This window comes from Nipponia nippon, unplaced genomic scaffold (genome assembly GCF_047370975.1).
Source record: "Nipponia nippon isolate SJK-2023a ecotype South Korea unplaced genomic scaffold, ASM4737097v1 scaffold_1, whole genome shotgun sequence".
NCBI classification, from domain to species: domain Eukaryota; kingdom Metazoa; phylum Chordata; class Aves; order Pelecaniformes; family Threskiornithidae; genus Nipponia; species Nipponia nippon.
In genome coordinates, this window is record NW_028262290.1 from 154,209,468 (window position 1) to 154,225,532 (window position 16,065).

Sequence of the window (16,065 nt, forward strand, 5' to 3'; positions counted from 1 at the left end):
CAAGGAGAAAGGAAAAGGGGAACCACATAAGCCAGCGAGGAGAGAATAGCCTGTGTAAAAAGCACTGCAACCAGACACACCTCCAATCATGGTCCATCTTTAAAAAAGCCCCTGAGAAAGACAGGTGGTTCATGCAGAAAACAGTTTGCATTTTAATCTTTTTTTCTTTCCCAAACATAGCATGAAAGTGCTATCCTCAGCGACAAAAACTCCCCTGAGACTCCACCTCGCTTTTCAGCTCTTGTGTACTGACTTCCCCTGGTGTGAAGGAAGGTTGAAGTGCCAGCTGTTAGAAGAAATAATTATTACAGCACTTCCTGCTAGCACTTCAGATTTTAGAGAGGAGAAGCAGAAGCTACCTGATTCCACACTTTTTTTTTTTTTTGCATTTGCTTTTGCTTTTTTTTTTCCCCTTACTCCCTTACAGCTTTGGACTGTAGTCAGTGAATGAGCTTTTACCCTGAGGATTCAACACATTGCTCAGGGCTGTCATTACAGTGAGCGCATTCCTATAAGTCATATTCACAGTGTCATTTCAAAAGAGGCATGGGCTATCCTGTTCCCATTACAGACATGGAAATCGTCTCACAATTAAATCCAGTCCACACCTTTTAAACATTTAGAATGATGTGGGTGACTAGGAAATGTTGAGAAATGTGTCTGCACTCAAGATTACAGAATACAAAGGCAATAACTGTAATGTGCATTGCCATTGTTCACTGCCTGCCTGTAGCTCACAGTTAATTGCATAGAGAGGGGCCATCATTTACTGCTATGCCTATGCACGACTCGTTCCTACACAGCAGTCACTTCCTTGACCTTATGTTAATCGTCTGTCACTAGCAGTGTGGCAGCTACCTCTATGTGGGCATCAAAACATGTATTTATCCTGCTATCCACTCTGCAGTTGCAGCTTGCAGTCCCAGACAGACCATTGCTGATCATCTCTGAAATAACAGCTATGTGTATTGGTTTTACAATGGGCTGAAACCAACTGAATTAACAAACCTGCTTCAGTTGCTTTCTATTATCCTTCCAAGACCTGATTAAAGTCTCTTTGAATGATGCTGTATTTTCTCCTGTCGTTGCTTCGTTTCGTTTTGTAAAATGTTGGCATTCAGAATAAAAATATAATTAACTATGGCACAGAAGCAGATAGCTTTGATCCCACCTAGCTTAGTAAAGAAGACAAAACAGGCACATTTAATCCACTGTTTGTTCAGTTACAATGTGCTAGTTTTAAGCTATGCACATTCCAGTGACTGAATGAATATATGAGGAATGCCAAAAATTAACGTATGAGTTACAATTATTGCCATACAAAGGCTGTTATAGTGTACACCAAAAACCTCTAAACAATGAGGTCATGTCACCATAAAACATAATGCATGGCTAAATCATAATGCAAAAAGAATTTTGAAATACCGTATTTTCATGTGCACAGCCTGTGACTCAGTAGAGCTTATGCATATGCATTTGTACAAAAAGAGATTTCCTCTCTCCCAGATTTCCCCCCTCACCCGCTTCTGATTCGCTTTTCCCTCTTCACAACATCTCCCCCTGCTTCTGCTGCCCTCTACCTTTGCCTCTGCTTTCCTGCATGTTGTCTGAGGACTATTTGAGCACTTTTATTTGCCTGAGGATTTATTTGCATAGGCATGCAGCTTATCTGATATGCAAGTTTTACCCATGGAAGTATGGTATTCAGTTTGCGCACAAACACATACAGACACACACACACACACTCCCCGCCAGGTGTGATAATACTGACGTTCAGAATTTTTTATCCTCAAAATGCCCTACAAATGTTAACTAATTAATCCTCAGAACACCTCTCTGAGTTAGGCATGCTTATCCCAATTTCTTAAGCAGAGACAGAGAAGCTGAGAGATTAAGTGACTGTGAGAGCTTCCACTGAAGTCAGGGGGGAAAAAAAACCATCAGCTTTAATGGGACTTGAATCAGGTCTGAAGTGATTTGTCTCATGCCACCAAAATGTCAGGATTAGACAAAGTTACCTGTAGCTGGGAGTTTCTGGGACTGACTCTGATCTTTTGGTCAGCCCTGAATTGGTCAGGCAGTTGGACTAGATGATCATGGTAGTTCCCTTCCAACTGAAGACATTCTATTTTGTTCTATTCTATTCTATTCTATTCTATTCTATTCTATTCTATTCTATTCTATTCTATTCTTTCTAGGTCGGTTTTTGCCCAGGTCAGACACGTGCAGTCCCAGAGCTCCCAGCAGTGTAAAAGCCGCATCAGTGCCTGAGGGATTCGGCTCCTGGCAATTGTGCTTGCATTTGCATTGCACCATTTCTGCAGCATTCCTTTGCATCTCTTTCCCAGCAGAACACAGCAAGACAAAAAAATGACGGCAGGTGACATGGTGGCCTTTCGCTTGTGACAGGGCACTGAGTCATGCGACGCGTCTCCATGGACAGCCGCAGCGTGACATGCTTTACACTGCAGCAAGAGGTCAAAGTGCTGCAGCCCCTCTCGCCTCTTTACAAACAGCCCCCACCCCCTGGTGCTCTTTCAGCCGTGACAGCTGAACAAAACGAAGGCTATTTCTGATTTATAGCTGGAACCTGCAATGAATTATACTTGGGTGGTTTATTAATATGAAGCATGTTAGCAAGAGTATACTGTACGTCTGCCACAGATGGAAAAACTAACTCTATCGATGACTGTAATCCATTCATTGTTTTATGAATCCAGCATCCTCCAGAGAGCACCACAAAACCCCACTCAGTGTCTCTGAATACTACATTTTACATTTAGATTTTCTGGCTTAGAGAAAAGATGTGTAAAATCACAAGCAGGCATAGCATTCCCCACTGACTAGTGCATTTATGAAGTCTTTTGTAGTGTTATTACAGCAAGCATATGAAATACAATGTACATGAAACTAGGAATAGGGAAATAAATACGTCTGTATTTTTTAAAGGAACAGGAGGCTGATATTCAGGTTTTATCCCACATTTTGGATTGGGAATATTGTGTTCTGTTTTCTGGCTATGAAAGCACAAACCTGAAAACCACATGGAAGTAAAATTTCCTTGAGAGGTCTGGGGTAAGACAGGCTTTTTGAGGCTTTTGGTCAGAGTTAATTTTGAGGTCCTCCAGTGGACCCTGTATATCCAGTCACACAGCTCTGGGACATCACAGGGGCTTGGGTTAAGCCTTCGGCGTTAGGAATAAATGAATATGGAGGTATGTCCAGAGGGATTTTGAATTGCCTGGGGGGCTGGTCAGAATGGTTGTAAAAGGTGGACTCAAATGGCAGGCCAGCTGGATTGTGTCATGCCTGACCAGAAGTTGTCCCCACACCCTCAGGCTGTACAAATGTTAAAACCGAGTCCTCTGGGTCTATCTGAAAACAAATGTGCATTGACAGAATGGACTGAAGTCTCCCACTTTACACTGCTGGACTCATCTTTCTACCATATTTCTCATGTATAAACCTCTGCAACATCCCAGTGTATTCCTGGATGTTAAGAGAGGCTCAACAAACGTGGACGAATGGGTTTGGTCCATTTCTTTCTTCCCACAGAGGGCTTTTTACACCTAAAACCCATAAAACTGCATGAGGCTGAACTTTCAAAGCATGTCTTTCACAAGATGTTCACCACAATTGGCTGCTCCTCATGTGACTGAAAAGTGCCATAGCTTTAACCGAACATCACTTACAAGAAAATTTGTCCCAGAATAAACCAAACCTCACCACGAAGCTTGTTCTCGTAGCCTTGCACCTCCACACCTTGCTATAGCATTGTCATGGCAGGGTCTCATAGGACAAAACTGCTGCTGGCCTGAGACTCAGCCCTTCTTCCCCCTTTCCCACCCCCTTGTTGAAGCTTTGTGGTGCAAGAGGGGACCCAATAAGGCACATGCCCAAACCTTAACAGTCATGGGCACACAGCATCCACATCTTATTTCAGAGAGCCAGCCCAAATCCTCCAAAACTGCTCCAAGGATGACTTCTGCACCAAACACCACAGAGTGGTCACTTACTAGGAGATTTAATCCTGCAAATGCCCATCCTGAATTCTGTAAGTCCTTTTTTGTCCGCAAGTGAAATACTATTTACTTACCTCAGATGTAATAGGACTTATTTACTATGTATGAAGGAAGATTTCTGAATAATAGATAAGAATTCAAAGCATTATTATTAATAAATAGAAATCATGAATCAAGCCTTGTTTTCATATCCTTAGTCAGCCCAACCTGTTACTGAAGTCAGAGCATTATTTTGTGGAAACATGTACTGCAAGCTTCAAGTCCTTCAAAAGTCTCACTAATTGCAGCAGAAGTTTTGCTAGAATGAAGACAATAGGGTTTAGCTTGTTGCAGGTGATTCAATCTTATGCAAAAGATGTTTATATTTACCAAAGAAAAATACTCATCACTTACATTGGTTAATAGGAAAACAATCAGCTAATTTGCCAGGATTCCCTGTAATCTGAAAAAAAATTATCCCTATTCAGAAATTACTAATGTTGTCTCTTCCTGTGTATGAGAACTGTGTCTCTCTTGAATGCTTACATGGTTCTTAAAGTCCCAGGTTTTGAGAATTTTACAGTCCTTTTCACTGCTTTTTTTTAAAATGTATTTATCCTTTCAACTCTTCTTAGAGATAGTTTATAGATGAGATATAAATCTCAGTCACATGACCAAGATATTGCAGCTGAACAATTCAATATGCATTATCTGAGACATTGTGACTGTCCTTGTGCTAACTCAGCCTATAGCAAATGCAAGGCTATGCTATTTATCTTAAATTTCTTCCACTGTAAGCTAAGCCAAGCTGAATTGGCTGTGGGCTACGAGTATGAGCACAGGCAACTGCTATGGCTCATCTGATGCAGCGGAACTTGTACAACTTAAGTATCTTGACTGTGCATCTGAGCCTACCAGAAAGCATGGAGTGATTTGCCTGCAGGCACACAAAAATCTGAGGCAGGACAGGGAATCCTACTTCATGCTGAAATCAGTGGATAACTTCCCTCTTCTGGGCCATGCAGTACCATGGTGAAAGTAGCTGGTGGTCCTAAGAGAACATTCACTCTAAGCAAAATATATTTTTCTTTTAAAAGGGGGGAAAATATGTGAGTGACCTTGGTTCAGTAGCCTAACACAGTTCTGCAAACAATGACAAGAACAGCCCTACCTTTGCATACAGTTCCCCTGAACAGTATTTTCCTTTTTTTATTTTTTTTTTTTTTACTTACAGTTGACTGAACTAACATCTCTTATCATGGTCTGCAAAGAAAAGCTGTAAAAAAATTAAATTGGAAAAGCTAAATTATTTATACAATTTCATGTGCTGGATGTTTTGGTACAGTTGAGCCTTGCTTCTTCCTAATAGTATAAGACTATTAGGAATTGTAATACTCCTCAGGGGATGTAAGATTTATCAACCCTTGCAGAATGGGATGGAAGCCAAGGCAGGAGATTAAGGGATACTAGTTAAATTAATCAACCTTCTCTCCGTATATTGGCCAGGAGAATGCAGTAAGTTGTTATTCATACATTTTACACAGTAGGAGCACAATTTGACCACAACCATATGTTGAATTTAATATTAAACGTTGGATCTTTCCAAAAATAACTCCATAAAAATGTCAATACTTTTTTTTTTTTAGATGAATGACTCTATTCAGTTTTTAAAGGCATTTACACACACAAAAAAAATGAAAAAGTGCTTTTCTTTACCAGCTTTGAAAAAGACCTTCCATTTTAATCCTGGTTCAGGACCCTATCGTGCTTGTTTATGAGTCAAAATCTAAAGCAAAGATTAATGGAGAAAATGCAAGAGTTACAAATACTCTTTTTTGTCTTCTCTTTTTAACTATAAAAGTGTCAAGAAGACATTTTCCCTGTCAAATTGCAAACCTTGAAGTGTTATCTTTTGCTTCATGCACAATGCAGAAGTTTAAGTTTCCTCAAATGAATGCACACTATTATTTCTGCCTCTGTACAAAATGAAAAGCATCATTATATGAGCAATTTGGGGAATGTATTAGACCTATGGAATGGTATTTTCTCAAAACCCAGAAACTGGTTAAAGAATTGTAACATCAAAACTTCGGAGATCATCAAATTAGACCATCCTTAATCCTGAGCAGGTGGAATGAGTAAAAAGCACCTTAGTCTTACATCCAACACCACCCCCCCCCCAGGGACGGATGTAAATAGGTTGCACACTCTGCATTGCAGTCGGTGCCTAGGCAAGTCTATAAGAATATATTGCTAACCAGTTGGCTGTAGCTGGCCTATGACTTGTACTGTAAGAAGGTTTGTAATGTCTTGCTGGACCAAAGAGCCTTTACACGGTGTTGCACCTCCCTGCCCCTCAGTTTCAGGTTAGTTTGTGCAGCCTTACAAGTGAGTCAGTTCCTGTGCGCTATCAGTTGCTGAACACCAGTATGACAACCTGGGCTATGGCCATCAGGTCCTCAAGGCCAAGCATCTGGTTGCTCACTTAGCTGTCATGGCTGTGTTCCCAGCTTTGAGCCAAATATGGGTCTGAATAAAAAAAAAATCTATCATGGCAGCAACTTACATGGCAGCAAATGCAACATGCCTTGTATATTCTTTGCTCTGCTTGCCAAAAGCCCGAACTCAGAAATGCATTTAAGCATGTGTCTACAATAAAAAATAAATATAAACATGTCTCCTAAATTATACATTCTTAGGGCTGTGAATCATGGCAGAAAAACAGAATTTCAAATATTCTTCATAGTAACTCTGACATCAGGGTAACCAACAAAGTCAAAAAAAGGTCAAAACATTTGACAGTGCAGATATTCAATTCTTTTAGGTAGATGCAATGAGGGAAAATTAAACTTCATTGTTTATCCAGTCAAATATGTTTCAGAACTATGTATTTTTCTATGCAGTCTAGCACTGGTGTACACTAAAGGGATATCATTTTTCAATCCAAGAAGTGGGATAAATGTGTGAAATAGTGAATATGTGGAAATTAATTGTTAGGGCATAGGAGGATGAGGAAAAAAAGAGAGGGCCAGTGGGTTTGTAGTCCCCACAACAGGTGCAGTACATACACTGTGTCACACAAAAAAAGGACTGCTATATCACACAAAAATCCTCAACTGTATCTAGCTGTATATCAGCTGAGAGTGGAAGTGGCCCCTCAATAATTATCATTCTGTTCACCTTTTAACTGCAAGGGATCAACAATGTGACTATATAAAAAGTTATTTTAAAACCTTACTAACAGAAGCACTTCTTAAGACAATATAAAAGGTTCCTCTGAAAAAACACAGAGGAAAAAATCTTCCACTGAGAAGATAACAGTGTTTGCAATGGCAAAATAAGTCAATTGAAAGTGTAATGACTTCTATACAATGTCAACAGAAGTGTTTGGTTCACACACTCATATAATGCATAAGCCATTCACCTGACATTGTATCCAGTTGCTGTTATAGTTTACATGAGTAAGAGCCTGTAAAAATTCATTTTTTCAGTCTATTATACTATCAGAAGTGTTTGTTGTGAGTGAAACCCTTCCTAATGCTCATTTATTATAAGCCAGAGACAGTAACACTGACATTAAACCAACTAACCTTATTGCTTTCCAGCTTTTCACTAGTATGTACCCTGCATTCATCTGCACTTTCACAGACCATCTGATCTGAAAGGGGATTATATAATCCTCCCTTGGAGGTACATAAACTCTGCCTGAAATAAAGCATGCGGTCCACAGACATTATATTATAGCAACAGCCAGGAAAATTAGTCATAAACATTCATTTCACTATGATTCAAAAAATCAGCCTTTGGAATTTATTGATAATGAAGACCAGTGATGACTTTTCCATCATTTAGCCTGACGTTCTGTGTTACACAGACGATAGAGTTCACGCAGTAACCTCGCTATTGAATCCAATGGACCCTTTTCTCTGGTCAAGGCCAAATGCAGCTGTAACACGGACAAGGAGCCTCTACTGCACCCCCTGATCCAAGGTGTGTGCACCTTACAGGACTAATGGAAGGACTACTACACATTTAAGTCTCCTCTTTTCCCTCCTTTTCCTTGCTCCTTCCCCAGTAAAATCTGTGGCTGATATTTTATGCAAACTTTCAGGCAACAAAATTCTTAGGACAACTTTTCTATAGGAAGAGAAAGAAGGGAAACATTGGTGCTTATTTGCTCAGAGCTCAAACAGACTGAGAACACAGAGTAGCAGTGGAGAAAGGGGGTAGCGTTCCCATGTAGGAAATGTGTGTAATGCTATGATCCACGTGAATTTGTACAACTGAGCAGCATGAAAATAAATTCCCAATAACAAACACAGTACAACCAGTTAAGGCAGGAAATAGCTTGCAAGGACCCCACGGGCTACAGTATGTTTCTATAAACCAGTGAACTAATGCCTGGCTTTGCCAGCTGTATTCACTCTCAGCATAAATTTACTCCAGAGTAGTCCCAGATTAAACAAATGTGAAATCTATATACGAATTATTTTTTTAAAAGATGAAGCAGATACATTTGATGAACAAGTTGTTTGCTGAGAGTAGTTTACTCTGCCCTACATGCGCCTGTACATAATATGCTGAAAAGTGCATGACATTCAAAAATCTTTTCATGAGAAATAAATACATCAAATCCAAATGAAGATCCATGCCAAGCCTTGGTCATGCACTGGGAAACCATGGTCAAGAACATCAGTTTTTGTGTACCAGCATCGCACCTGGCCATCCCTGGCTTCCAAGATCTTTAACCAGACAAACATGTATGACTGATCTACAGATGGAAAGGATCATACCTTGAGAATCCATTTCAGCCATTTTCTCAGCCTCATAAGCATAAAAAATAATAATTGGTGAGGTCAGATGAATTGTTTTCACAAAATTCAACACTTAAAAAAAAAAAGTGCAGATATGTTTGCTCGCTTGATTGTAAATAGTTTCTATATCAAAGTAGTAACTTCGTTGTCCAAAGGTTAAAGACACCAGAAAAACTCTCAATAATTGAGTGCTTGAGCTTCTAACTCAGGTGTCTGCAACTGTGTCTTTGTCTTGTGATGGCCATCTTTTCTTTCCTCATCTTCCCATAATAAAGGCAGCGGTACTTATACAAGTTTGAAGCTGCTGAAAACTTTATTGGTTTGATTCATCATGATCCCTTCTTTGTATAATGAAATTAGGGGAAATTGAAAAACTTTAAACTGATTTTCAAGCTCTCTCTTTAGCAAAACATTAAGTGAAAGAGAAAAACCTCTCTGTGGATGAAATATAGTACATGTCAAGGAAGAGCAATACATCTTTCTTTCCAAGAATCCTTAGGACTTCATTAATTTCCCAAGCTCATTTCTTACAGTTTATTAATCCAGTGTTGCTGAATCTCCTTTCCTTGTGATTTTTTTATTACCTCTTTTATATTCACAGGATGGGTTTCCCCTGTGAATCATCAAATTCACATTATTTATATTTGCCAGATTCCCTCTATTTCTACAGATATGTCATGTCTGGGTGCTGATTGAGCCTGGGAAATAACAGTGCTGTTTTCTGTGTGCATATGGTATCACCGATTGCTTTTAATCACTGACCTATGGGCTGTTATCCAAAAGATCAGCAACATGAAAAGGGTTCTGTTGTGCTGGGAAGACTATCAAGAGAAGTTAGGCATCTAATCTGCAGAGATGCTTCTGTAAATCTTGTTTGTCACCTTCTGCCTTCTAAGGTGCCTCAATAGTTACATAAATCTTGCCTTTGATCTACAGCTCTTCCTTCATATTGTATTACAGCAGCACCTATTCACCCATGCTCGAGGCACCATACAAATTCAGTAAGAGATCTCTCCCATCCTGAATAGCTTAAAAGACCTTTTCTATCTGTATGAAGAAAAGTTAAAAAAAAAAAAAAAAAACACACAAGAAAAAAAAGGATAACAAAGAACTGGAAAAGGCTCAGAGAAGGAGCACAAGGATGAAAGGATGACCAGAATTATGGAGTGGCATCTGAAAGGAGAACCACCAAATACATGACCCCTCCTGGAAGAGAAATCAATTAAGATGCACCAAAGGAAACTGATCTATAAAATCATGAATTACATGAAGAGGATAAACAGAAAGTGATCAGTCACTGTTCACTGTTGCAGTACAATGACATCAAATCAAACTAGCAGCTGGCAGACTGAAAACAAAGAAAAGGACTAGGTTCTCACACAAAGTGAAGGTAAGATGTGGACCTCAATCCTGCAAGACACTGGGGCAATCCAAAGGTTTACCCAGCTTTACGCTGACAGAAGAGAAATCTATCAGAGAGTGATCACATACTAAGATAGTGCTTATGCCTTGGGCAGCCCCTGAAATCGAAATCACTGGAACTGGAGAGAGAATTCTTGGCAAGTTCTGCTATGTTTGTCCTGTTCTTAACTGATCTGTGGCTTTTTCTCACTGTCAGAGATAGATTTTGGACTAAATAAACCTTTAATATGACCCAGAAAAGACTTTTTATGTTCTTATGTGTTGTGGTTTAACCCCAGCTGGCAACTAAGCACCACACAGCCACTCGCTCACTCCCCCGCAGTGGGATGGGGGAAAGAATCAGAAGATTAAAAGTGAGAAAAATCATGGGTTGAGATAAAGACAGTTTAGTAAGTAAAGCAAAAGCTGCACATGCAAGCAAAGCAAAACAAGGAATTCATTCACCAGTTCCCATCGGCAGGCAGGTGTTCAGCCATCTCCAGGAAAGTAGGGGTCCATCACACATAATAGTTACTTGGGAAGACAAAACATCATCACTCCGAATGCCCCCCCTTCCTTCTTCTTCCCCCAGCTTTATATGCTGAGCATGACATCATATGGTATGGGATAGCCCTTTGGTCAGCTGTCCCAGCTGTGTCCCCTCCCAGCTTCTTGTGCACCCCCAGCCTACTCACTGGTGGAGGGGGTGTGAGAAGCAGAAAAGGCCTTGACTCTGTGTAAGCACTGCTCAGCAAGAACTAAAACATCCCTTTATTATCAACACTGTTTTCAGCACAAATCCAAAACATAGACCCATACTAGCTACTACGAAAAAATTAACTCTATCCCAGACAAAACCAGCACATAATGTTATGTTAAATAAGCAAATCAAGGACACAAATCAATGACACAAAGCAAATTTAAATTGATCTTCTTCACAGGCCAGCAAAAGAAGTGGAATCAAGTCTTCCATAACGGCTGCGCACCATCAACAGGCGCATCTGTTCTAGCAAATAAAAGTGACCAGACAATGTTCTTTGGCCCTGAAGCCAAGTGGCATGACAAGGCCATTGTCCATAGAGCTGAACTCTTTTACCTGCTGAAACCAGAGTTACCACCTCCAGATTAGCCATTGGGAATGTTCCCTGGCCCATGCCAATTCTTGAGGATGATCACAAAGCTAAGAAAAGCCTGATCTCTTTTCTCCATTACCAGCACCTGGCTATGAAGAAAAATAGAGAAAAAAAAAAATCCTTTCTGCATCAGGTACCTTTGTAACCAATGGGCTCTGAAAATTTAAGTGTTTCTAGACTTGGGAATTTTTTTGTTGCAGCATAAACAAAGTCTCCTATCTAGCAAATGCTTGGCATGACTCATATTATTGGCCCTGGACTGTTGGCAGTCCTGGAACAGTGCTCATGGTGATAATTAACCGGTGTCAGTTAGCAATAATGCCCAGTTCCATCTTTCACAGTGGTGGTTACTTCTATTACACAGGAGCACTCAGAAGATGTATTCATGTTTTCAGTGTCATTTGAGATCCTTGTATATACACAAAGATGACAAAACGCTGTTCTAATACCACTGTGGTGCTCCAGGTGCTGGAATTTATGTCTGGCTACAGAAACTTGTGTGTGAGTTCCCAGGGAGCTGAAGAAAATTGAAGGATAGTAATACTGTATAATTTCTGCTACTTTTGCCAGACTAGATTATGATAACTTCTATTATTGAGTTGGAGGAGGGGAGAAAAAGAATCCTAGCTTTTTGTTTTCTTTCTTTTTTTCAAAATTCAGCATCTGTAGTGAACTAAAAAATATGGTTGTTATTTCTCTCAGTTGTATACACACACTACTGTTATTTGATATTCCTGACACCAGGAACATACTGTTTAAAGAATGGAACAAAACAACGGGAATTTCTCCACTCTCTCCATATTTTCTGCTTTCCAATCAAAGAAAAGTACTTGAAAAGCATGAAGATTATGTTTAAAAATAGTTCTGCTGAAATATGCCCAGAGATCAGAAGAAACTTCCATATTTGGAAGAACCTACAGTATGTTCTGCCAAACTATTTGGCTTTTCTTTAGGTCAAGGCAACCCTGGGCTTTGCTGCTGTTCCCATAATGTGCTATAGACAGGGTGAAAGTGCTCTGCTGTCATTTCCAGTTTACAGTACAATGTGTGCTAGCTGGTATGGGACATGCCTTTGCAGTCAGTGCTACATCGAAAACCTCAGTAACTACAAAAGCACATTCTCCCCTGCTGTACTTGTATTTCCTGTGGGTAGCCATGGAGAGCAGGTAGCACTTTCTCCTGGAAGACTACAGGATTTCTCTCCTTCTTTTTTCTCATTGACTTCCCTCCACCCATCCGTTCAAAAATATTCCTTTTCATTTTTTAAAAGCTTCTTTTTAGAAGACTTGGTAGGAACTAGTACATTGCATCTATCTAGATTCTTTTCCTTCCCTTTATTTTTTCTTAAGAAAAGATTACATGATTTTCTTAAGATCCTGTTTGCTATCAAATATTTAATTTCAGGAGCATTCCTGTTACCAGTAGTCATAGTGAGTAATATTAACTCAAGCATGACCTTATATTCCCCTTGCCCTACTCTTTGGGTAGTTAATTACCATATTGGTATAGTATATTTTTTTGGTCTGTCTTTTGCCTTGTTTAACTTTACTGTCTCTCTTGACACTGCTGTTCATGCTCTATCAGACACTAACACTCATTTTCATGTTTTAAAGAAGGTTGCCACCTAAGCTGGAAGGCTGGAGGCATTATACATCTTCAGTTTCATTGTGTTACCTGAGTATTTAAATCTTGCTCTGTTAGCATACAGATCCCAGGCCTTCAGAAAGCAGGTTCGATTATGTGTTACCTCTGCTCCCCTCTGCTGTTGTTCCTGCAAAATGGTCCCCTCTGCTAAATCAGGGACTGGCTCCTGGGCAGCCCTGGCAGTAGGAATGTGCCATTTACTATCTCAGCATTCCCTATTGCTCAGGCTGCTCGGTTGCCCTCCCAAACTACCTCAAAAGCAGGATGAAATGCCACCTTCTCTTAGGAAAAGAGTTGCTGGTTTGTAAATTTTATTCAGTGTACAAAACTATATATTCCAAAAAACATAATGGGCAGGGCAGTTGGCAAAAGTTATTATGTCCAAAACCAATTCTTCAGTGCTTCACTGTAGTTTGAGCCAGAACACTTGATAAGTTTGATTGTAAATAATAGCAAGCAGCCAAAGACTCCTATTTCTGTTCTAATTATATTTGCAATCCAGTTCTTTTTGCCACTCTCAGTCCCACAATTCCTGAGGTGCTGCCTGTGCTCGTGGGACTCTTTGGCCAAGGCAGCTCAAATGCAAAAGAGGCTCAGCCCTATACTGAAGGACTCTGATGAGCTCACATTGTCTCATAAAATGCAGGATAAAGAGTTAAAGATTTGCTTTCAAGCTGGAAAAAGGCATCCAGTAAATCCTACGGCTGGATTTATAAGGACTTTGTTTTGTGAGCAAAATCAAAGTTAGGAAATAAAATTTGCTTGAAGGATTAAGCCTCTAATCCTTGACTCTCCTTTGGCCAATAAAGCGTCTGATGGATAGTGTAAGCCTCCATCAAAGTCTGTGTCTCAGCACTGACTTCCCTGGTCCCCAGAGCAAAGAAAACTAGAAAACTTCACACGCTGCTTGGAGTCATGTCACCAGGCAAATCAGTAAGGCCAAAATACAACTTCAAGAATATTCATATTTTGCATAACAATTTACTAGTTGATAAGTGCTGTGGAAGAAGTAAGGGCTTAATTAATAAGGTGGCATGTGTCCAATGCCAACCTTTGGTTCAAGGGGGTGCTCTGCAGAAAGTCAGCGCAGACCATCACAAGACTTCCCAGTGGGCCTTCCTTCAAAATCCTAGTGAGCACGCACTGAATCTCTGAATTCATCTTCTTGGAGAAGTCATATTCATATAGGATAAAACTGAGACCTGTGCAGCAGTCAGTGCAAATGCTGGGTTTCACTCTGTTGGGTTTTTTTTTATTCCTGTACCTAAAGAAAAGTCAACTGGGGTGAGGATTCAGTGCTTTTTTTTCAAGGATAAAATTTATAAGTTCTTGGTATAATGAGCTTTGGGTTAGCTCTGACTTGATGACTGATGACAATCCAAATGTAAGAAAATAATGTAACATCATACCTGTCAAGAGAAATTAATTGCTTTTAAAATCTTAGGTAAACTATGTGTTTTACTGAATAAAATGAGATTATGGGTGAGGTTAAACTGGGACTTGGTGCTATTTAATTATTTGAATTTACACCAGCAATATCTGTGATTTTTTCTGAGTCCTTAATAATTTAATTGGGGTCTTAATCTGCTATACATTTGATTTGTACTGAATTTCAGTGGACTTCAGATATTTTTGCCTCCTTAGGCTCCTCTGACAATCTCTCTTCACATGGAAATATGGCTTATACACAATCCTGGAGGTGACATGAGGTACAAGGACAGAATGGCAAATGTTTCTGCTTCTTTGTGTGAAATGTTTATTCAGGTGTTGGAGCAGTACTGACAAGTGAGATAACGTTGGCTCCAAAGCAGTGTTCGTGGTAGCTTAGATGCACTTAGCTCAAATCCTTTCCACTGTGGACTAAATTGTCTCAACTCATCTGACATATGCCTTTGGCTAAGAGCACTCACAAGAACATTTGCCATGGCTTTGATGCATGGTAACCTGTTACTTTGAAGTCACTTGACTGAACATCTGACTCTACCTCATCAGTGTCTCTTCAGCTCTCAAACCTGAAAGTTGGGAAATTAGGGAGTATGTTAAAGGGACTGAGGATTTACTGTTACTAGATGTTCATAACTGAGCCTTCTGACTCCTCTTGCTGGAGCTGATGAGCAAACACTGAGTAGCTGGATGCCCTCACACCCTCCAAGGCCTTTCAGTAGTGACTTCTTCAGATGCTCAGAAGACCAGAAAACACTCCAGGCTGATCAGCCAGCTACCGTCTTCCTTCTGGATTAAAACCGTCGAGAGCCCTTTTGTTCCAATGAGAAAATTGTTAGTTTGTTGTCTGTATCAGTCCTTCTACCTTTACTCTTGACATAAAGCGCATCACCAACTGTAGGCTGGCAGCTCTTTTTGGTCCTTTGTAGCACAGGAAGTATTCTAATAAACACCACCACTGGCAGCAGCTGGGCCAAGGAACATAATACACAAATGTAAAGCACTGCCAATTGCTACAGATTTTGTCTAGTACTTGTGGAATGCCACTTCCCATACTTTTTTCTTCTCTGATGTGGTACATACTCACGGTCTTTCACATCACTTTAAATGAATGTGTTCTTACTGTTCCTTTGCTTTCCTTTTCCTCCCCTTCTAAGAACTGCTGCTTTTATTTTCCTTTCTGGCTTACACTAGAGCCAGTTTAGATTTGATCACTACCAGTGCATCAGAGGAAATATATAGTATATACTGTGCTTTCAGTTGGGTGGACAGGGAGCTATACATAAAACTCAGTTAGCAATAATATGACTAATGAATATGCTGTACTATGGGTTTCCTGCAAAAGAGCAACTCACACAACCCAGCCTTTATCACATTGTTTTTGTTAGCCATCGCTCTTTATTTACTGTCACTGAGGCTGGGAAAGACGGCTTATTTTCTCAGCATTGTGCATATGCATCTGTGCTGGAGCTGGCAGTACAACTTGTTCTTCTCCATTTTCCTGCATGTTTTATAACCTGTTTTTATTTTACAGTACTCCAGTAATTTATTCTCTCTAAATTAAAGTGGAATGTCTATTGTGTACATGGGCTACCTTGCACATTATACTCTACTTTTGAGAAAGCATAA

General features: G+C 39.9%; 1 long non-coding RNA gene across 1 annotated transcript in view; it reads left to right on the plus strand.

Moving 5' to 3' along the window:
* The first annotated feature begins 9,784 nt into the window (after positions 1 to 9,784).
* Positions 9,785 to 16,065, plus strand: part of LOC148057677 (uncharacterized) — a 38,514-nt gene continuing 32,233 nt past the window's right edge. The window contains exon 1 of the long non-coding RNA XR_015709191.1: positions 9,785 to 10,205. This is a non-coding gene — a long non-coding RNA (uncharacterized LOC148057677). The remainder of the gene's footprint in view (positions 10,206 to 16,065) is intronic.